The following is a 22,865-nucleotide window of genomic DNA, read 5'->3' on the forward strand; positions in this document are numbered from 1 at the left end:
CCCTGTGGAGATCCAAGTGTCGACAACTGTATTTGTTTGAACAGCAGAGTTCAGGGGTTGGACCCTCGAACACAGGCATTGAACGAGTAGGAACTCTAGAGTGAAATAGAATTGTAGACAAAATACTGTGGGGTCTTGTGGGAGGCAATATTAACTGATTATGGGGATTTTATTATGATGCTTCACAATCTTCAGGCTGTTATAAGACTGAAAGAGGCTTTAGACCTTTTGGGAACCTCAATACAATGGTACACGGTTAGTTAGTCCGGAATATAACCTCGATTTTGTTCATAAACTAGATATTATATTTTTGATACTAGATTTTGGGAGTAGGAAGCATAACTGCGGGATAAAATGTGCTAACTACCTTTAATCGTTAAAATAATATTAATTTCACCACAAAACAAAGCAATTAATCATATCCAGTTTATGTTTGACATTCATGTTGTGTTAAAAAGTTGAAGCCTCCAAAGATAAGCCCAACAACAAAGACCGATAATTGTGAAAACATTAAATACCTTCCAGTCCATTTCGAAGAGTCAACCCGTTCTAATTACTGGACAGTCAAATGAAATGTCACAACAATATAACTTCTTTCCGTCGGCTCTACCTGTGGGGGACAAGTGTATTAATTTTCATATCTCGCAGTGCGCGTCACAGACAAGACAGTGGTCAGACTGGGGGGGGGCAATCATCCACTGGCCGGGGGCACAGGATTAAAGGATGTTGTAGTCAAAGAGGCCCCCTTGAGGGGGGAGGAGCCCCCCACGAGCCACTCTGAAGTGACCCGACCTCAACATCACTTGACATTACAAAGTGATCGCTCGCGGCAACTGTCAGTGCTGGCTTGTGATTGGTCCGACCGACTCGTTCTTACAGCTCATTGGCCGGCACGTCGGCCAATCAAAAGACCGCCGGTGGTTTTATATTTTAATTGCGTTGCGTGTCGCCTTAGGATCGCTTAGGAAAGTCAGAATGTTACTACTGTAGGTTAAACAGAAAGTATATTTTTTGAATAAAATATGGTTATACTATTTCTCTGGAAGACCGGTTTATGATTTTATTTTAATTCACTGAAAAAATTATAGTAATACATATCGCCATAGATAAAGTACAATTTGTCATTAGAAGAAGAATTGGTGTATTAGGATATTTTCTTGATACTATATACATTCTCATGCATACAAGGGTTAAGTGCATTAAACTGGATCGCGTACAGTTACAAACAAAAAATAAAAACCATTTAAAGCTAAAACTGCAAATATTTTTATCGCCTTTTATAATAAATTGATGATCCTTTCAATACGTCATACACATTTCCCTCCAAAATATAACGTACTTTAATAATTAATTGATTTTTGAATCTAGATGTAATCCATACTCCTTATAATTAATTTAAATGGGATGTCAGTATGGTTTAGAAGTTTGATAATTTACATAACACATTTTAACCTGTTGTTGGTGTCATAGCAGTTAAAACAGGTGCAGTTTATTCACAAGTATTAAATTTATTTTAATTAGTTTTCTTACCATGTATGAGCAAATAACTAACTCAAAAGCCCACCTCAACTTACTCTGTCCAATCTAATCCAATAAATATCAATTTTCATTTCAAACATTTTTATTTTGTTATATTTTAACGAATATTAATAACTGTAGTTTTAAAATGTCTATTTTTACAGTGCAGCAGATACAACGGCGCTGTCTAGCAATACATAGCCAGGCGTGTGCTGCGGGTATAGCGTCAGTAGAATACCACGGCGCGGCCCGCTAACATTGACTTGGCAGCCAATGTAAACAGAGAGTCTTGCACCCATATGAATGAACTTTGTCAAGTTATTCAGCATGCCAAAAAGAAACAAAAATGTAAAATAACTTGTGTCCTATCTCATTCCGTTTTTGGTCTATCTGTATGTACGTGGTTTTTACAAAACATTCATTACAACTCCTTAACTGCTTGAGTTACAGCGTTGAAATTCTGTAAATATGTTTATCTTATTGACCAATCCTATTGTGCAAAATGAACACAAGCTCTTGACCAATTTTAAAATGGTGGCTTTTAAAAATATTTTATGGCAAATTCCACAAAAAAACTTTAATTTTACTGTTTTTGCAAGGTATGTAAAATTTAGTAAATTTCTTGCAGATAACAACGATATCTTATAAGCTTAGTTTGTACAAATAATTACTGAGAAATTTATTTTTTTCTGCCATACATACGGTTTTCTCCATTTAAACGATGTTAAATTGATAAAACAACTTTTTATCATTGATTAAATGGAGAAAACTGAAGGTAAAATTATTCTTCAGTTATTCTTTGTCTAAACTAAGCCTGTAAGATATCATTGTAATTTGCATGAAATATACGGGGTAGCGGATTTTTATCCCCCTGGAATTTTACCCCCTAGGCAAACGTGACGTCACAAACCAGGGGGTAAAATTCCGGCCGCGAAGTTTTGAGTTTCGCGATATCAGCTCGATGGATTAAACGCGGAATTAAACATATATTTTCACGGTTGTGAGTTTAATCAGAACACATCAAATTACAAAAACCTAGAATGTACGGCCCGGATTTTTACCCCCGGAATTTTACCCCCAGAATTTTACCCCCCGGAATTTTACCCCCTGGCCAGATATAAATTAGTGAGAATGATTAATTATCGTCATTCAGTTTTAATTTAATGGTAAACATTTTATTATTAAGTAGCCTATCTTAATTTATATGTAACATTAACTAATCGAACAGGGTTTTAATATTAATTTTGAGATTCGAGTGTCAGGATTCGATCTTTGAAGCCATATGATCAAAATAAAACAGCGAATTCTGTTTACTTAGTTGAGATTACAAAATAAATAAATAAAGATAGGCTACTAAATAATGAAATGTTTACAATTAATTAAAAACAGAAATAAGAAAAGCAATCATTCAATTTCTAAAATCAGCCAGGGGGTAAAATTTAGGGGGGTAAAATTCCGGGGGGTAAAAATCCGGCCCGTACATCTTCAATTGCCTAAACGCTAGTTATATGGACAGGGGGTAAAATTCCGGTTTTTATCGCTAATATAATTAATCACGCTCTGACTATTTTCATTAGACTTCCAAATCCGCGGGGGTAAAATTTCGGCCGCGAACAAACTTTTGGCCACTCAGGTTACTACGTCATAGTGACGTCAGCTTTGCCCAGGGGGTAAAATTCCAGGGGGATAAAATTTCGGCGACCCATATATACTAGATTTTACCTCTCCTACAAATATTTTGATTAATGGTTTTCATGGAATTTGGCGTACAATATTTTGTAAAACCGCAATTTTTACGTTTCAAGGGTTATTTTACACTAACGGTCAATAAGATCAACATTTTTACAGAATTTCCACGCTGTAGCTCAAGCAGTTAAAGAGTTATGAACACTTTTGTAAAAATCACATACATACAGATAGACCGAACACAGACTGAGATAGGGCACATGTTATATTACATTCTTTGTTTCTTTTAGATCTGCTGAATAACGTCACAAAGTTTGTTAATGTGGTTGCAATACACCCTGTATATCGAGATTAGAGGAAACTAGTTACACGGTATTTTAGAATATCGTGGCCGTCGAAATACTCTCTACATTAACAATTTAGAGTGGAATTACTGATAAAAAGTGTCAGGATGCATGATGATTCATTATTCTCTTAAGCTGATTTATTTTTCGATCTTCTAGTGAACATTAAATAGTTCAATATGCATTTTGGATAGTGTTACTGCGTTAAAAGTATTGTAGTTAGGAATTTTCTACAAATACGCCAACTTTCATCTGGATCAACTTTTTTGGAATGTAAAATAATAAAAAATGCTTGTCGAAGGAGAAAGCCATACAAATGAAATAGTCTATATGTAACATATAGTACATAGAAAACAATGAAGATTTACTAAATGATATTTCAACTTTTATAAGCTTCACTTAGATAGTAAGAATACGTTTTTCAATTAGATTTTAATTGTATTTTTAATCACCGTTAGATTTTATATAAGTGTACGAGTTCTTAGTTATCCTTAAATTACGTCGTAATATTTTCAGTTTTTATTATTATTATTATTATATAGCTGAATTGTTGTTCACGTTTACAATCTTCAGTAAAATAAGCATTTACATTATTTTGCGTCATGATTGAATGGACGATATGTTAAATGAATGTTTATAAAAATCCCATTTTACACCCTTAAAGCTCAAGTATTGAGGCCAAACCGTTAAACCACACGGTATGAATGCAAACCAGCGGTTGATGACGTGAGTTGTGACGTAATACAAGATGACGTCATCAATCACAACCGTCCCGACCACCGGACACGGAATTAATCACTTCCGTTGTAAATCTTTCCTACTTCTTTTCTTTTTGTTCTCGGCGGAATTAAAAACAGTTTAAAACTCGCAGCCTGGAGCGGACAGTGGGAAAAACCGCGGGGAGAACTAATTTTGCAACGTGTGAAAAGTTGAAGCATGCCTGGCGGTGACGGCGAGTGCTGCCAACATGGCGAAAATAAAAATCCCGCTGAAAACAAGTTGAGTGTCGGTCTTCTGTCGGTGACAAGCTATCACCCCCCAACCAACCACTGACAATTCTTTCGCACGGCAACATTAAAACATTGTTAATTAGGGGATTGTTTAATTTGTTTTACTTTTGCCCCAGTTTTTTTTTTCACGACACCAAAAACACCGGTAACGGATTTAATTGTTTTGAAACTCCGCCGCGGTCGCCTGTCAGGAGTGACGTCTATGTTTTGTCCATAAAATAAGTTTCGTAAGTCACCGTGACATTTCTGCTCGGGTTCAGATCTGATGTCTGATGTGACCTGTGAAAATGTTAAGTAATTTAATTACGCTTTTTGATTCCACGTACACAATATTCAACCGGTTTTAGTTTTGACTTCTACTCAGTTAAAGTGCCAAAAGGGTTAAAAAGTTTAATTCAACAAAAAATTATTGTTAAAACTCATTAATGAAATTAAATACATCATTAGTGTACAGTTGTAGCTTATCTTAAACAAATATGAAAAGTGTTCGGAGTATTGTAAGACTTTTAACGTATTCTACACTTATTTGCTCTCTTAAAATGTAACTCTTAAAATGTGTTATTTGCCAAGTCTGTAGTTGGTAGCGTCGAAGACTTCGGGCTCAAGGCAGCAACGTCGTGAGTTCGAATCCTGGTCCACTGCCACTAAAATTTACCAGTACGGTTCACCTGCGTTCTGTACCGGCTCACCCCTTGCTTTGCTGAATACGTTCCACGCACAGATCTGTAGTCTATGTGGACGGGCAAACGCAAGGTTAAAAGAGGTCGCCAACCTCTTTTTTGAAGAAAAAAAAAAACGAATCAACTATTTCTTGGAATCTTTTTGACTTTGTACCTTACAGTTGCTAGTCGCGGAGCCACTGTATTAGGTAGAAACTGGAAGATAAGAAAAGTACAAGCAAGTTAAGAAAAAAATGATCAGGATGACAACTTATTTTTATTTCAATAAATTAAAGCTGGTTTTTGTTGATTTTATTAATGACCAATACATTTCGACTTCAGGTACTAACCTAATTTCACTATCCTTTGTATTGTCAATGTCTAGATAACGAGTAAAACTCTAGACAATCCCTTTATTCAGAAAACAAAAATTTTTACAAGCTAAATATAATATTATTTAGCTGTTAAACCTATGTTCAATTTGTCCACAGTTTATTAAAAAGGGTTAAATAACCAATGATTTCACACGTGTCTTGTTTTGGTGAAACTAGATTTATATTGATTTTGAACTAGGTTAATTTAAAAGTCTATTACAGCCGGATTGATGGCCAATCTGTACGTCAGGACCACACGATGATGACTGGTTTTGAAAGGGGATGAGCACGTCCATCACTAGGGCTATTACCACTTGTTTATCTGCCCATAAATAAACATTTAAATAGCTTCGTCTGGACGTTAAATGTTGAAAATTGGAATTTTATAAACGTTTTACCGTTTGTTGACTTTCTTACATTGGTAGTTGCTAGAGTTTCAAATTAACTAGGGTGTGTAAGAGCGAATTTACCATAAGAATTAGCTATTACCGGCTATGGTAAGACCCAGACCAAAAAAACATCATGTCAAAATGTCTGTTACGCAAGTAAAAATCATCTGATTTTGATGAAATTCAATACGAACTTCATGTTCACTTTTTTCAACTTTCTGTTCAGTTAAAAAACTCATTTGCTTAGCGTTCGTGTAAGAGTAAACCTGAATAATCATTAAAATTAATGTAATTAAAAAATAATTTTGGCTATTTCAAGAGAATATTGAGTGTACGTCCAACCAGGTAAATGCTAGTTCGGTTAGTATGCAGATGTACTGTGGCGAGGGTAATTTAAGGCTAGACGTTAGTGTCTATGTATGCTAAAAAAACAAACAAAGCAATTGCGTAAATAAAGTAAATAAAATTAACATTTCTTATTTCAGGACGGTTATCAATCTTACCACTAAGAATCCGCCGATCGTAATTTTCTTAACTGAATCGACTATTGGGACTGATGATTATTGGAGTGTCCAATCGAAATCGATCACCACCAACCATCTTTTATATGTATTAACCGTCTTTTGAGTAAACAGTACAAGTAGTGTAAATATCCTACTAATATTATAAATGAGAAAGTTTGGATGTATGGATGTATGGATGTATAGATGTATGTTTGTGACAAGTGAACGCAAAAAATACTGGTCGGATTGGGCTGAAATTTGGCATGATGATAGCTCACATTCCCGATTAACATATAGGCATATTCTTATTTCAAAAATCCTTTCGGGCTCCACCCCAGTGGCTCTGGAGTTTCCCCATGTTAACCTTATGAGAAATGGAATTATTGAATCTTAACAGCTGTTTCAACTAAACAAGTTGGTTCTGTAATCTGTTCTATGATGTTCAATAGCATTAAAGTTACAAGGATTACCAACAGGGTGCAGCACTATTATTTCTTTTACATTTATGACAACAGCTAATTTGCAACCAAAAGGTGAGTGAGCGTAGCAAACGAACTTCAACCTGGAGGCGAGTTAGCGTAGCGAACGAGCGAACCTGAAGGCAAGTGAGCGCAGCGAACGAGCTCCAACCTAAAGGTGAGTGAGCGTAGCGAACAAACTTCAACCAGGACGTGATTGAGCTATGCGAACGAGATAATCTTGAAAATTAAGAAGTTAAACGGGGCAAAGCCCGCGGGTTACAGCTAGTATTATTATAAGTGTTATTTGATGTATCTTTGTCCTTTCAGGTAATTTATTAACACGTACGATACTTATCAAGAAGTTATTTATTTTCTTAACCGCCATTGTACCCGGGTAGTGGTTGGGAGGAAACGGAAGAAGTAGTGCAATCAGATGTGTTGGATTGGACATCAGGGATGTTAACATTCGCTCTTGTTTAGTTTTACAGTACCATCACCATGAATCCGCTGAAAGGTATGTTTCTGTGTGTATAAAGAATTTCTTTTTTACATTCTTTTATAAGGTTATTTTTTAACGTTTACTATTAGTTTGTTATTTTTCAAACTTTTTCAATTGTATTAACCCATATTTTACAAAATCCACCACTTATTCTCTACTATTTTAATCAAATGGCAAAGGGCGCACTAAAGAAAGAGGTAAAGAGGTAACCTTTGTCAATATTACCTCAATTAAATGCAGTTAGACACTAACACACACCACAAAAGGTTTTAGATTACACCAGGATACGAAATCTATTTGCAGTATACATATTCAACTTTCGTCCCTCTTAAAATTTTACTCTTAATTTGCCAACAAATTAGTCGGTAAAACTTAGTCTAGCAACGTTCTCATTTTATTGTGATACTCATAATGGATTTAGGATTAACATTCTTAAAACTAGTTTTATATCTTTAGTATTTAAAACCTTTGCCAAATAGGTTATTTCAATAGACCGCTTCTCATATTCTAAACATATTTAGAAAATTAACAAAAAACTGCTTGGGCGGAATGAATTTGTCAAGAAAGATTTTATAGCTTTTAGTAATTAAATCAATAGTTTAAGACAATACAATTTCCAACAATGGATTAAATTACAGATTTATATATATACAGGGTGGTCAAAAAAGGAGGGGACATAATTTACGTAGTTATTTCTTGGGTAAAAATAAAGAGAAAATCAAGAATAAAACTTTTTCAAAAATCACTTCATTAAAGTTCCGCCAATTTTTATTTTTTACATAAACATTCTTATCTTTGAATTCTTTTAACCGATCTTTATGAAACTTGGTATGTATGGGTAGAAGAGCCCCATGTTAGAAACAAAACTATCTTGATGCATCTTAACATTTCAAAATGCCGGTCATTTTAATTCTTTAAACTTATATTGCTAAAATATGGCTGATTGTGGTTAGCGAAGAGATTTTGGAAATAATGTAATTTTTATTTTCTCTTTATTTTGACCCAAGGAATCCCTACTTGAATTATGTTCCCAAATGTTTTGAACACCCTGTATATTGAGGACCAAAACCATATTTTGCGTGTGTTACCAGCCAGTAATTAGCATCGCGAAATTCGTTGCACCAGGGATGGATTCCACCATACATAACGGTTTGAGTTTGAACGATTTCCTAAAATTTATTTAATATAAAATGCAGATTTAGACAGTAAATAAACAAATTTAAAAACATTTGACATTCATAAAACGTAACATTCGAGCCTCTGAAACTCTGATACCTACAAACGGTTCTTTGTATGTCAAGAAACCGAACTACAAACGAATATGCGTTCGAAGCTATCGATATCAGCAAAAAAAACTGTCAATCGCAAACAAATCAGTGACTTTGTAGGCCGGCGTTTCTAGCCGTCGTCTGCCTGTGACACCTTCATTTACAAAGAGTTGACAACAAATCAAAAGACAATACCTGGCGTCAACTCCACCCTACGTCAAACCCACCCGGGCATTGTAGGTCGGAAAGTCGGTGCTAATAAATTGACGAAGTACCTAGTGTACATGACGTCATCATTTCAGCGTTCATGAATTTCCTAGGTATAATAATGTAAATCCTTTTACTGATATTAATGTTTTAAACATTGTATGGACAGTACTTTTTCAGATAAAACTAAAAAAATGCATGAATGTATTTTTAAGTGTTGTTTTTTATTTAAGTACAATTTTAAAATGTTTGTCAATAGTTTGATTTTGAAATACCAAATCACTTTGAAATTGTGTGCCAAAATATAATAGAGCACATTTTTAAGAAATTAGGCTAAATAAAAACATCAACACGTTGGTTTAAAGCTACGGCAGAAATCTAAATTGTTTCCTACAGAGTAAAATTGTATTTAGTTCATTCATTAGAACAATTTTGTTTTCGATCGTAAAACTTACTTTTTATCAATTAGACGGAACTATTTTGCTTTCAGAAAGAAGTGTAGTATACAAATCAGCAAAGATGTTTAAAATAATTAACGTAAAAAAATTGTAGGTCAAATCTGATCATGCACGCAAATTGTAGAAATTATATTTCCTTAGCTAAAGTTGAATACCAAACTAAGGTCAAAAGGTATGTTTTAACTCAACGTTTTATGTTTCATTCAATACAGCTTTCTATTTTAAACCTACTCATTGTTGATATTGTCAGGACACTCAGCTGTTTTTAAAGTGTAAATTGTCTTAGTTATCAACATCATCCCTGTAAAGGATAAATGTCGAGGTGAAGAAATTGAATCATTAGTAATACAAATAAGAAAGGCTTTGCTCAAGGCGAACACCTGGGACAGTTTTGGGAAAGATAGGGTTGGGGGAGTGAGAAGGGGGGAGGGACAATCAAATGATGCCAATGTACTTGAAAATTATTACAATATTTTTGCACTAGTGTGGACATGTTCTACACTTAAAAACCTACAGTTTTCTATAACATTATCGATAAATCGTAACATTGTTTTTAAATTTAATCTACAGTATTTCTCAGAAAAATAAAAAACGCAGAACATATAAATTGAGGAAGTAAAACTTTCAATTTCTTAAATAAATTGTTGAGCTTTTCTCTGAGATTAGGTGAGATACCAACTAAAAGGTACTTTGACGTTTGGTTCCATTCAGTGGGTTTAGGTGTTACAGGCAACGTACATAATGCAGACATTCTACACAATTCCTGAAGTTTTTAGGCAAAGTATGAAATAGAATAATAACAATAGGATTTTATACACTTCGACTAAGTATCGTGTATAATGCCTATAGGTGTGTCAGAGATAGTATAAAATAAAGCTATTTGTAAAAAAAAACATTTATTAACATTTAGTCTTGATTTATTTCGTGTATCGTTAGGTTAGGTTGGTTTTAGATTAGATTGGCTAATGCTAGAAAACAATCTTAATTCTAAAAAAATCCTTTAGAATAATGAAATATTGTGTACATAATTAGGTTAAGTTAGGTTGGTTTATTTTATATTAAATAAATTAATTCCAAAAAGGATCAAAAAAGTCCTACAACAGTATTTTATACTCAGCCTGCAGTGTCAACAGGCATTCTATAGAATGATTAGGCATAGTATGTAATGATCTCTATTCCACATCTTGCCTGGTCCATTTGTTTAAGCAATGCATTGAATGGCTGATTATACTGAATGCCTGTAACAGATACAACGGCGCTGTCAGCAATATAGAGCCTTGCCTGTAACAGATACAACGGCGCTGTCAGCAATGTAGAGCCTTGCCTGTAACAGATACAACGGCGCTGTCAGCAATGTAGAGCCTTGCATGTAACAGATACAACGGCGCTGTCAGCAATATAGAGCCTTGCCTGTAGCAGATACAACGGCGCTGGCAGCAATGTAGAGCCTTGCCTGTAACAGATACAACGGCGCTGTCAGCAATGTAGAGCCTTGCCTGTAGCAGATACAACGGCGCTGTCAGCAATATAGAGCCTTGCCTGTAGCAGATACAACGGCGCTGGCAGCAATGTAGAGCCTTGCCTGTAACAGATACAACGGCGCTGTCAGCAATATAGAGCCTTGCCTGTAGCAGATACAACGGCGCTGGCAGCAATGTAGAGCCTTGCCTGTAACAGATACAACGGCGCTGTCAGCAATGCAGAGCCTTGCCTGTAGCAGATAAAACGGCGCTGTCAGCAATGTAGAGCCTTGCCTGTAACAGATAAAACGGCGCTGTCAGCAATGCAGAGCCTTGCCTGTAGCAGATAAAACGGCGCTGTCAGCAATGTAGAGCCTTGCGTGTGTTGCGGGTATAGCGTCGGGAGAATACCACGGCGTTACTCAAATATGTTAACAAAACATGTCGAAGTTGAGTGCAAGTGAAGGTTTTAAATTATCAATACAATTCTGGCGACATTCTAAATAAAATTGACGTATTTTGTTTAATGTACTAATACAAATCTTGTATACAAAAATAGTTCTATGCTGCTCGTGTCATTTCACAGTTTTTAGCCCAGTTATTGTAATACTAATAATCAAACAAACATGGATTTAAAATGTTATACCGACGCAAGGGTGAATCATATGATCTGACGTCTTAAAACCACAAATACCTGGAGAAAGTACAATTAATTATATCAGACCATATCTTTAACAACATAATCACTTGATCACGGTTAATACGGGTTATACTAAATATATTAATAACATAAAACTGTTTAGAGTGCATAAAGAATACTAATAATTAATAAATTACGTTAAGATGACTTAAATATATTGATAAAATACTTCAAACAGTTTTTATGACTACAAACATAAAAATAGTGCCGAACTTGCAATAGGATATTTCATAACAAGGGTAGAAAGTGAGTCATCGGCCAAAACTAAAAAAGATGGTAAATATTACTTTCTCAAGGTAAACACTCTTTTTCTGTAGTAAAAAACGTAATGATGTATTTGCGCAGGTGATAAACATGTAACGAAAACAGTTCATTTCACAGTGGTGTAGCGAAAACTAAATTTAACAGCATATTTTGGCTGATTGTATTACGTGCGAGTTATTGATAGGCCAGCACCATATGCTCCAGGCGGCTTCCTTAATTAACTGGGCTTCACGTCTTAGTCTAATTATCCAACAATGTGTGAGCTTGATATGGAAACAACCACTTGCCTCCCTTCACAAGCAACATCTTACAACACGTGACTATAACAACACAACACATGCCTCATACAACACATGCCTCATAACAACAATCCCCTACCTAGGCAACTTTTCTACTACAGAATAGTATGAGTTTCATATTCTGAAAACGGCGACGTGATTACCATCAAGTGTTCGGTTAAAAGACAAGCACATTTTATTTAATAGAAAAGTATAATTTGGTAGGTGAGGGGATTATAGTACTCTTGACTGTCGGGATAACAGATCAAAGGTAGTCAAATTGAATGACAATCAAATGTCCTCGGTTTGATCCTGAAAAATCATTACCTTTTTGGTTGTTAGTATTGGGTCCAGATTACCTTGGTCGTTGCACTCTTAATATGGTCCTGGCTAAAAAAGGCTGATCTCAGTCAGTAGCAAAGCTACACGGATCTCACACCATTCTACACTTATCATTCACTCTTATTTGGTTTAAAATTCGCACCTAGGTGACGTCCCCATTTCAATTTGTTATGATATTAGTTATATCAACAACAATGCATCAAGAAAATTAAGTGAAGTTTATTCGTTTCTCTATTTTTATGGTATTAGGAATTAAGGATGGAATAGAACGGTAAAATTATCCCAAGAGAACAGCTGAAGACATATTTGACACTAATGATGCAACAATACTACTAGACACAGATGGAGTTGCCCAACCTGAGACGTAATCTTGACACGTTACTTCGGAACCCAAGAAACATTTTTGGGGGAGGAGGTAAAAATACATGTTAGCACACTGAGATGCTCAATTTTCTGTTAGTAGTGCCGGGCTCCTGTGAGCTTAAAGACCACGGGCAGGCCAAAAATCAGACTGGAACTGTTTATAAAATATATTTGGACTAGGCCATTTTATTATGCTCAAAAGGACTTTCTATGTAAGATTTTTTTCGCTGATCCAGAACGACCTACTTTCCGAGACACCACACCAAAACAGAATTATTTTTTAAATATCAATTATACATTGAGATGGGGACGCCACTTAGGTGCGTATTTCAATCAAAATATGAGTAAAAGATGAGTGTAGAATGTTGTGAGATGATCTGAGTAGCATTGTTACTGACGAAGATCAGCTGTTTCGTTAGTCAGGATAATTTACTTAAAGCCCAACTATCAGGTGGGTCCAATTTCGAACCATAAAAAGCTACTGAGAATCAAACCGGCGACCTTTTGATTAATAGACGAGCACTTAACCACGCTACTACCCAACTGACAAAAGACGATGCTTTACTTGAACCGCTGTCTTGGCATTTTAATTTCTTATTGCTTTAAGCAACTGTAGCTTTCAAATTTATCAAGCTAAATTTCTAATAACATGTCCAGTAAACTAAATCAATACTAATCGATACACTCTACGTACCGTCATGTCCTAGGCTAGATGAGATGTGGCGGTGGAGAGGGGGGAGGGGGTGTAAGGGCCAGGCAGATACCGCGGTTAAGCCTCTTAGCTCCAACATTCTGACAAATTCCGAGGCCAAATGTGGCCGGTAATCCTACTCAAGGCTGAAGGTTTGATTTATCTGCGGGGGGAGGTGAGGGGAGGGGGGTGTTTGGATACTGTAATTGGTGCAAGTCTCAGCTGGGCCAAGATTACAATTGGGACTGTCACTTTGTTTACTCTAACCCATCACTGTGTTGTTGGGCATCATCCTACCTTATAGTGGGGAGCGAGCTGGTAGTGGTTAGAGCGCGGAACTTCAGTCCCTGAGGTCCCGGGTTCAAATCCCGCCAAGTCACCAATGGATTTGATATAAGTGAGAATGCCGCAACAAATAGCCTGAAGTAATGTGAAAAACAATCCCGGGCTCGTGCTAGCGTCCTAGGAAAAAAAATACAGCCTTAGAGTGGGGGTGTACTAGTGGCTCGAGTGCGGGACTTCTGCCCTAGTGTCATGGGTTCGAATCCCGCTAATTACAAATGATAGTGTAACCTGGTTGTTCGAACCTTCCCCCCGGTTTAATACGTTATTTGAAAAAAGAAAAATACGTTTCTGTTTAAATTTAACTTCCGAAAACAAATTTACTAACGTGACTGAAGTAAAATCTTCATTTAAAAACACACTTTGTTGGGATCCGCATCAACTTTTAGATTCAATTCTAGATAAGTTTGTTAAAGCTTAAAAACTATTAATCAGAGAGCTATTACTTTACACAAGTTTTAATATTCAACTCAAACTCACATTACAACAATGCACATTTAAATCGCAAATCAATCTTTAGTAAAGAAAACAACTCCAAAGAGTATACAATATTTAAATAAAACAACTGCAAAGAGTATAAAATATTTAACTGCTGATCCAAATTGATTATGTATATAACAAACTGAAAGCTTCTAACACACATTAAAAGCAAGAAAACCTCTCTTATTACGATGAAAAAAACAAAGCAGGATAAAGATTATTACCTTTTTTGGCTCAAATTTATAGGTATACAAATATTGTCTTTAATATTTTTCCGTGACAAGTTTACAGGATCTTGATTGAATTATTTACCTGCCCATATCAAAACATAAAAAATCATTTGCTTTTTCTAATGCGCAGTCATTATTAAATGCTTAGGCCCAATAAGTAACTACTGTATAAATAACCATTCATGTAAATTAACAAAAAGTAACTGAGAACGTTATAAAGCCAAACTCGGTGTTTTGTAATCCATGTAATTATAACGAGTATTTTCTTTAGAGTTTTGCGTTATATTCTTTCATTTAAGTACAAATGATTTATAACCCCCATTCATTAAAATGAGGGTTATTTGAGAATTTGAACAAAGTCAGTGTCATTGGAATCGAGACCAAATAACGGCATACGAAATATACACATACAAGTAAACATTCAAGTAAGCCAGCTACAAAATCTTGCTCATATTAAATTGTTTAGGTTAAATCGGTGTTAACAAATATTTAGCTACGAATACATACCAACACATAGTTGCAGTTGCACATTGGACACACATTACACTCCCGGGGGTGAATCTCGGGTTCAACTTTTTCTGGGATTAATTCGTCGCCACAGATGGGTCCTGCACCTGATGACGACTTTATTACTGAATTGTACTTCACTCTGATGTTTGTCGTAGTGAATAGTTAGAAAACGTATTGTCTGCAGAAATAACTGCATTAAAGTAGTTTTAATATGTTCCATCTTTGGTCAAATTCAGTATGAGTTATATACAGGAATTTGACAGCAGTTATATTTAAAAGATCGCCGTATAAGTAAATATTTTCTGAGACCTGTTAACTTTTGTATGACAATGTTTTTTAAAGAAAATAAAACCAAAATTAATTTACTCTAACTTATACAGACTGAACTTTCCTAACCTTAAAAAAACAGGTATTAATAAGGTTTGCGTAGCTATATTACGATATTAGGTAACTTTTTAATACTTTAAATACTTTTCAATGAAATGGCGACCATACAAAGTAGGTATTTTAAGCAAAGAATGAATGGAATTGAGTGTAGGATAAGTTGTGTGATCTTGTAGTCTTACATACAGTGAAATTGCATTACGCTACATGGTATTTATTCTCGTTGTAGTTGATTTTAATGTCACCTTCACACCCTAGACTTTAGCCCGGAACTGTTTGAGACATTATTTCAGGCTAGTCCTAGAGGTTTGCGGTGTTATCACATTGACAATCCATTGGTGATTGGCGGGATTCGAACCCACGACCTCGGGCTCTGAAGCTCCGAGCTCACCACTGTCCCAGCTCCCCAGGTCTTGTGGTAGTGGGATTCGTTCTCTTGAAGTGGTTCCATGTTACTCATTTAACTATATATAACTCATATAACTCATTGTTGGCTATACAATAGACGAATAGAATCAAATAGACCGACAGCAGTGCTGCGGTTAGCGTATGTTCTGGCGTCCACCGCTAGGAGCGCAGCACTGCTGTCCGTCTATATTTAATTATATTTGTCTATGGCTATACCTTTCTAGTCACTGTTAATATCGGTCAATGGCCAGCTAGTCAGGGACGATATGTAGAAGTGATAATTACAAATTGAATAAATGATCGGGTTGAATCATCATTCAATTGAGAGGAACGATTGATCACAGCGTCTTACACAGTTGAATGCGGGCGCATGAGGGCTACCCTGTGCGAAACTTGCTGATTTTAATCCAAGTTTAATGCGTTCAAAACGTGCGCTTTGATTTTCTCATTGCATTGCAATGGGGACAATTATTGTTTTTTTAAGTTCCTAACGTTCTGTAAAATTTTCAGCAAAAGTAAAGTTTTAGTCCCTCAGGTCCCTGGAAGTATTCTACCAACCCATACTTGATGGCTGCATACTTATAAGTCATCTACGAGTAAGGATTTGAGGTAAAACTAATTTGAAAAGTTAACTCAATGTGGTTTCCAAAGCTGACCATACTTGCTTAATACTAGTAGTTAATTATTGGAAGTAGAATAATATCCTAGAAGTTTTTGGAACATCAAAATTCATTTACTTCCATTAAAACATAAAAAGGAAATTGGTTAAAATGTAATACCAACAAAAACATTGGGTGTGGAGAGGGGGTTTGACTATCGGCGGATCTACAAAATATTTCATGGAGTTTGGACCGCTTTCCCTAAACACCCCTGAAACTTAAAAGTTGCAGTTTTACTATTCTACATATATTTTTTTACAAGCATCAATAGTTACTTTTCTTACTGAGATTAAATATAAATAAAAAAATAAGTAATTCGAAAATAATGTTTTTTTAGAGAATATTAATATTTAATGATACTTTCATGATACTTCATTCGGTAAATAGGTCTGAAAACAATTGAGATAAACATAATAGACAAAAGGTGTAAAGCAAGGTCTGCTGTACATGTACAACAGGGAACCCCGGCCGGCTAATTTATAGCATAGGTAATGTATTGGCCACATCTGGCGCTTGGAGGGAAATTTCATGCGGATGTCAGCGGCGGGTGGCAGCACTGAACCGCCACCTGCGCCGCTTCCTGAGAGATGCCCACTGATATGTCAGACACTTGTCATTCTGTCTAACAACAACAAGCAATTACATTAACAACGAGTAAGTTTACATGAGGTTTGAAAAAGAAGTTCACATGTTGATAAAGAAAAATGTCTAGTGACGTTAAAGAATAACTGCTTAAGAAACTACTTAAAATAGTTTTATCCCCAAAATGTATTCCCAAAATTAATTGTGTATACCGTTGTACTGAAACAATTTTGTAGAGACCTGTAAACATTGTGATGTAAACTCATTATTGGCCACATTATTTTTCTTTTTTTTTACCAATTATCAATTTTTAATGGGGACACCACTGTGTGTAACGAGTGATACACACGAGTGGGATGTTTGGGGGGGGGGGGGGGTGTAACGAGTGGGGATCCAAAAACGAGTGAAGCAGTGAAAGATGGGTGTAGGATGAGTGGTGTGATCTTGTAGTCTTATTAGTGCTAAGGCCGACATGTTCCAGTTCCTTAGACACAGATGTTAATTTATAGCCCATACAGCCAATTGCAACTAAGGGATATACAGTTAATAGTGGAATCCAAACCACATTTTTCCTTTTAATTAACGAATTGGTCAGGATAGTTGGTGAATAGTCGAAGTCTCACTCGTGCGGACGTTAATCCACACCAGGGAGCATCGCATCCACAGTGCATGCCTATAAATATCCACAATTCGTGACTTCCTAGTAGCTGGATTACAGGACGACGCCACCGTCCTAGTATATTTTTTATGTCTCCAAATTTCCAAATTTGTAATTTTTGTCCAATAGTTAAACTGCAATTTTTCTACTATGAAGATAGGAAAAAGTAATCAGAATTTAGTCTCTTATTTGAAGTTGAGTTTTAGTGATGGAAAGGTTATGTAACACAAGGAAGTTTCGTTAACGTTTTCACATCACATTTTTACACAAAGATTATGTTTATGTTTGAATTTAGGCTTTTCGTTTTCATTTTAATACGATTGAATGTTCTGTGTAGTTTTTGCCCTTTTGCTAGGTTTGAAAACTAATAGTGTAATGATTTTGTACATTTTCACTTGAAGACGCGACCAGATTCCAAATCCCCAAACGCCGCGAAAGCTAGCCTTGGTTTTACTCTTGTATTGAATTAAGTAATCAGTAAACAAATTCTCATGACACGTACACAAATTATTACACCTCTACAACTCATGTATACAAATTCGGAACTGCTCGGAAATGATTAATCATAGTACGTAATTTATTAATTTACAAAATCCCATTTGTGAACTGAGAATATAGTCATTGGAAGTTATTAAATAGCAGTTAGCTCTAGCGGTAATCGAATTTAGCATTTATTTCTTAAGTGTCCTGTAGGCCATCTTGGATTTTTACACCATAAGAGCAATATTAATTTTGCTTATTTCAAACAGCTGCTGAAGAGTTATTTTTCATCTCAAAATAGTTTAAATTATTCTCGCATTATTCGTAACCAATCAATATTTGAAAATAAACTACGAAAACGTTCGAGTAAAGCAAGATGCTGATCAAGAGGTTATTTAAAAGAAGTGTGTCACGCATAAGAACGTCAAGAACATTGGTTGTGACGTTGCAAATTGAAAACTTGCTGGCAAAGACGTTTAAACGTCAGACGCAAAGACTTGTTATAAGACGTTCTCAGTCGATGGCAAAGAAAACCGACTCAAAGGCGCAAATTAAATTATCGATCAAGCGTCTGCAGCGGACGCCGTAGTAAATCGCGAACTAATTTGAGTCCACGACTGAATTTGAGCTCAAGTATTTAGTGTTGTCGGCAGCACGCGCTGTACTGGTCGTTGTGAAAACATCAGCTGTTTTGGATTTGGCCGACATAATCTCTTAACGTGAAGGAAGGTTAATGAGTAGAAATTGAGTGCATGGTTTGTAGTTGGTGTCCAAGTAAATAGAGAGAACAAATTGATAATTAATTGTGTTTATTTCCATGGTTGCATGGAATTTTACGGAAAAACTTTTAACCGACCGCCATTTTGAAATTAATTTATTTACCACAACATTTTAATACTTATTTGACTTACCAATGTACACATTTATACATAATTTGAAGTTGATATCCTAATCAAATCTTGAGTAATAAAATAGTTTAAAAACACATGTCGACTGTTTGGTGTGACAGACGAAATACTAGTCCCCGAAGAACCATGTTTATATTTTATATTTATGTTTTGACATAAGGATGTTTTTGATGATTCAGAGAGTTCCAGGACTCTTTACATAGGTAGTTATAACATAGAACACACAATTTTGGAGTAGTATGCTATGTAAAAGCAAGAGTTTTGAACACATAAAAAGGTTGTAGGGTCAATATCTTAACTTAGTTACCGTGCTATGATTCGACTAGTTCAATTTAGTAAAACTTGTTATTTAATGTGGATACTTTAAGAATAAAATCATAAAATCAAGATTTTATATCACACCAAATATGGGCCATGTAGCTTCAAGGTGTTCAAAATACTTACTACAAAAAGTACCAAATAATAAAAATACATACTAAAATAATTTGCTGACAGCAATTAATGCAGACACTTATTTGCAATCCTTGATTAAAGTTTTACATCTCAATAAAACAACGAAAATACATGGAATTAGGATTATTATAAAACAAATTTTTCTAGACTTTTTTCAAAATTCAAAACTTGTTCCGAATAAATAAATAAGCTTCGCCGTCCCACGTATCATTAATATCAGACCTAAAATATTGTTTTAAACAATTCTGAAAAATAGTTCGATACAATTTAAACAAATCGGAAATATAGAACATAAACCTGAGTTGAAGTTGTAGGTAAGTATTGCAGGGTCGGGATCGACGTATAAGAACGAAGCCCGGGGTCTGGGATCTGCCAGCTGACGACGCTATCACTAATTAGAATAATCAATCAGCTGTTAGTCGTGCCGAGCTCAGCTGGTGTTTCTTATGCTCCGACACTGTCCCCTACTGTTCAACTTTCTAACAGTGATTCACGATATGTTTGATAATTCTACCCTGTCCAAACGTAACTTTGTTTGTTTGTTTGTTTGAAGTTCAATCACGCATAAACCACTGGACGGATTGGGCTGAAATTCGGCATGATGATAGCATGCCGATTAACATATAGGCATATTCTTATCTCAAAAATCCTTTCGGGCTTACATTCCCGATTCCCGATTAACATATAGGCATATTCTTATCTCAAAAATCCTTTCGGGCTCCGCCCCAGTTGCTCTGTAATTCCCCATGTTATCCTTATGAGTATTCATATTTAAAGGGAATTAAAGAATTTAGTCAGCTGTTTCAACTAAAAAAGTTGGTTCTATGATATGGAAAAGCATTAAAAAGTTATAAGGTTTACCAACAGGGTGCAGCACTATATTTTTTTGCATTTATGAAAACAGCTAATTTGAACTATAAGCAGCAACAAAAAACTGTGATTCGCAATGATAACTGTCAAAGTAGGATTGTTAACAGTTATGTTTATGATTTCATTTCATGAATAATTTGTGATATTTTGCGAATTGTTGATAATTTATTTTTCTCTATTGTTTAGGTGAAGTGGTAGAACATTATGGCTATGGTAGATGTGTAATACTATAGAATACTGTAAATTTAAAAAAGCAAATTTTATCAAACTGTATCCTCCCTTATTGCAAACGCAAAGCTTGAGTATAACTGCAATAAGCAATACTTATATTCCAACCCCGTACGAAGGACGGGTACTCCGCTAGTCTATATATATAATTCCGTAAGTCAAATTTTTGTAAAGAAATTGTGAGTGACTGGATGGCCGTAGAAGGATGGGAGGGGTCTTATTTTAAAGGTCTTGACGTGAATTTTGAGGGAAAACTATTCATTTTTCTTATTTTTTTACCATAAATTCGCAACAGAATAAAACTTTTCCCATTAAAACAACATGGGGTTTAATTTGTTTACATCTTTTGAAATTAAAACAGCTGTGCCACAGATTTGAAAACAGTGATCAATACACGCATTAGGTTTACTTTTAGCCAGTCAACTATGAAATGTATACTATAATAAAACTGAAATATTGAAGATTAGTCGGAAAAACGTCTGCATTCTTTGTTTATATTTAAATCATATACTCAAGTTTCATTTTTTCATGCTTTTACGTTATTGTCGTGTTAAAGGAATAAACGACATAGAATAAATATTCTGTATAAATAATCAAAGAGTCGAAATTAAATCTTACTTCTGTTTTGTTTTTATTTTTAAATCATATGTTCAAGTTTATTTTAAATGATGTTGTTTTCTTTATATTTCGACACATTTTAAGGTTAAGGTTGTGTGAATATATACAACTAAAATAACCTATAAATGTTATTGGTTCTAAAATGGTGTATTTGCATTCCTTCGTAAGTAATTTTTTTTAGTGCAGTGAATATACAACGTAGAGTAATCATATTCGATCATACTTTTCTAAAATCACCAGGGATTCAAGATGGTATGTAGGCTGCTGGATATATATTCTTTTCACTAGTAGTACGCTTATTCTGCGCGTAACGGGATGAGTGAACATGAGCGCAGTAATGAAAGAGTCCACCCACACCTAGCCTACTTACCGGTGTCACTGGTGAACACGATGTTATTTGTATGGGCAAACCAACCAAATCTTAGTCAACAACAATCCTAACTTCTCATCCATTAATTAACCAAAGTCATTGGTAATATACGTAATGGATTTCCAACAGTTATCGATAGGAGGTAAACCCATCGTTCATGTACAACATGTCTTTTGATTAAATGAAGCCTATTTCCATATTTGTTATGAGGCCTATCATAAACAAAACTAAGCCAAACTGAACTAATCTAACTTAACCTAATTGCCAAAGCTCGGTGTAAGGAATCTCCTAAAAAATATCGTATGGCTTACAATGATGATTTAAAACAATATCGTAATTATATCATCTAAAAATGATTAAAAATTCAATATATGTTTATATAACTAATGAAGGGTTCCCACACTCCGGACTGCTCGCCTCAACTACTTCCACCACCACTTCCTACGTCGTAAATATGTTTCCCTCCCTTCCTATGACATTTTAGTATTGCAGGTACATTAACCTAACTGTCACAAAGGGTCCCCACACTCTGGACTGCTCACCTCAACTACTTCCATCACCCCTTCATACGTTGTAAACATGTTTCCCTCCCTTCCTATGGCATTTTAGTATTGCAGGTACATTAACCTAACTGTCACAAAGGGTCCCCACACTCCAGACTGCTCGCCTCAACTACTTCAATCACCACTTCCTACGTCGTGGATCTGTTTCCCTCCCTTGCTTTAGCATTTTTTTATTGCAGATCCATTAATCTAACTGTCACAACGGGTTCCCACACTCCGGACTGCTGGCCTTGAATACTTCCTTCACCACTTCTTACGTCGTGGACCTGTTTCCCTCCCTTCCTTTAGCATTTTTTTATTACAAATCCATTAATCGAACTGTCACAACGGGTTTCCACCCTCCGGACTGCTCGCCTTTTGGATACTTCCTTCGCCACTTCCTACGTCGTGTACTTGTTTCCCTCCCTTCCTTTAGCATTTTTACTATTGCAGATACATTAATCTAACTGTCACAAAGGGTTCCCTCACTCCGGACTGCTCGCCTTGACTACTTCCTTCGCCACTTCCTACGTCGTGGACCTGTTTCCCTCCCTTCCTTTAGCATTTTATTATTGCAGATACGTTAATCTAACTGTCACAAAGGGTTCCCACACTCCGGACTGCTCGCCTTGACTACTTCCTTCACCACTTCCTACGTCGTAGACCTGT

General features: G+C 35.6%; 1 protein-coding gene across 1 annotated transcript in view; it reads right to left on the bottom strand.

Annotated features, from left to right (window-relative positions):
* The window catches only part of LOC129005427 (protein CBFA2T1-like), a 163,923-nt gene that overhangs the window by 24,021 nt on the left and 117,037 nt on the right, over window positions 1-22,865 (bottom strand). The window lies entirely within an intron of this gene.

Source organism: Macrosteles quadrilineatus, unplaced genomic scaffold (genome assembly GCF_028750875.1).
Source record: "Macrosteles quadrilineatus isolate MER2022 unplaced genomic scaffold, UCM_ALF_1.0 Scaffold_21__1_contigs__length_2333173, whole genome shotgun sequence".
In the NCBI taxonomy this organism is placed as follows: Eukaryota; Metazoa; Arthropoda; class Insecta; order Hemiptera; family Cicadellidae; genus Macrosteles; species Macrosteles quadrilineatus.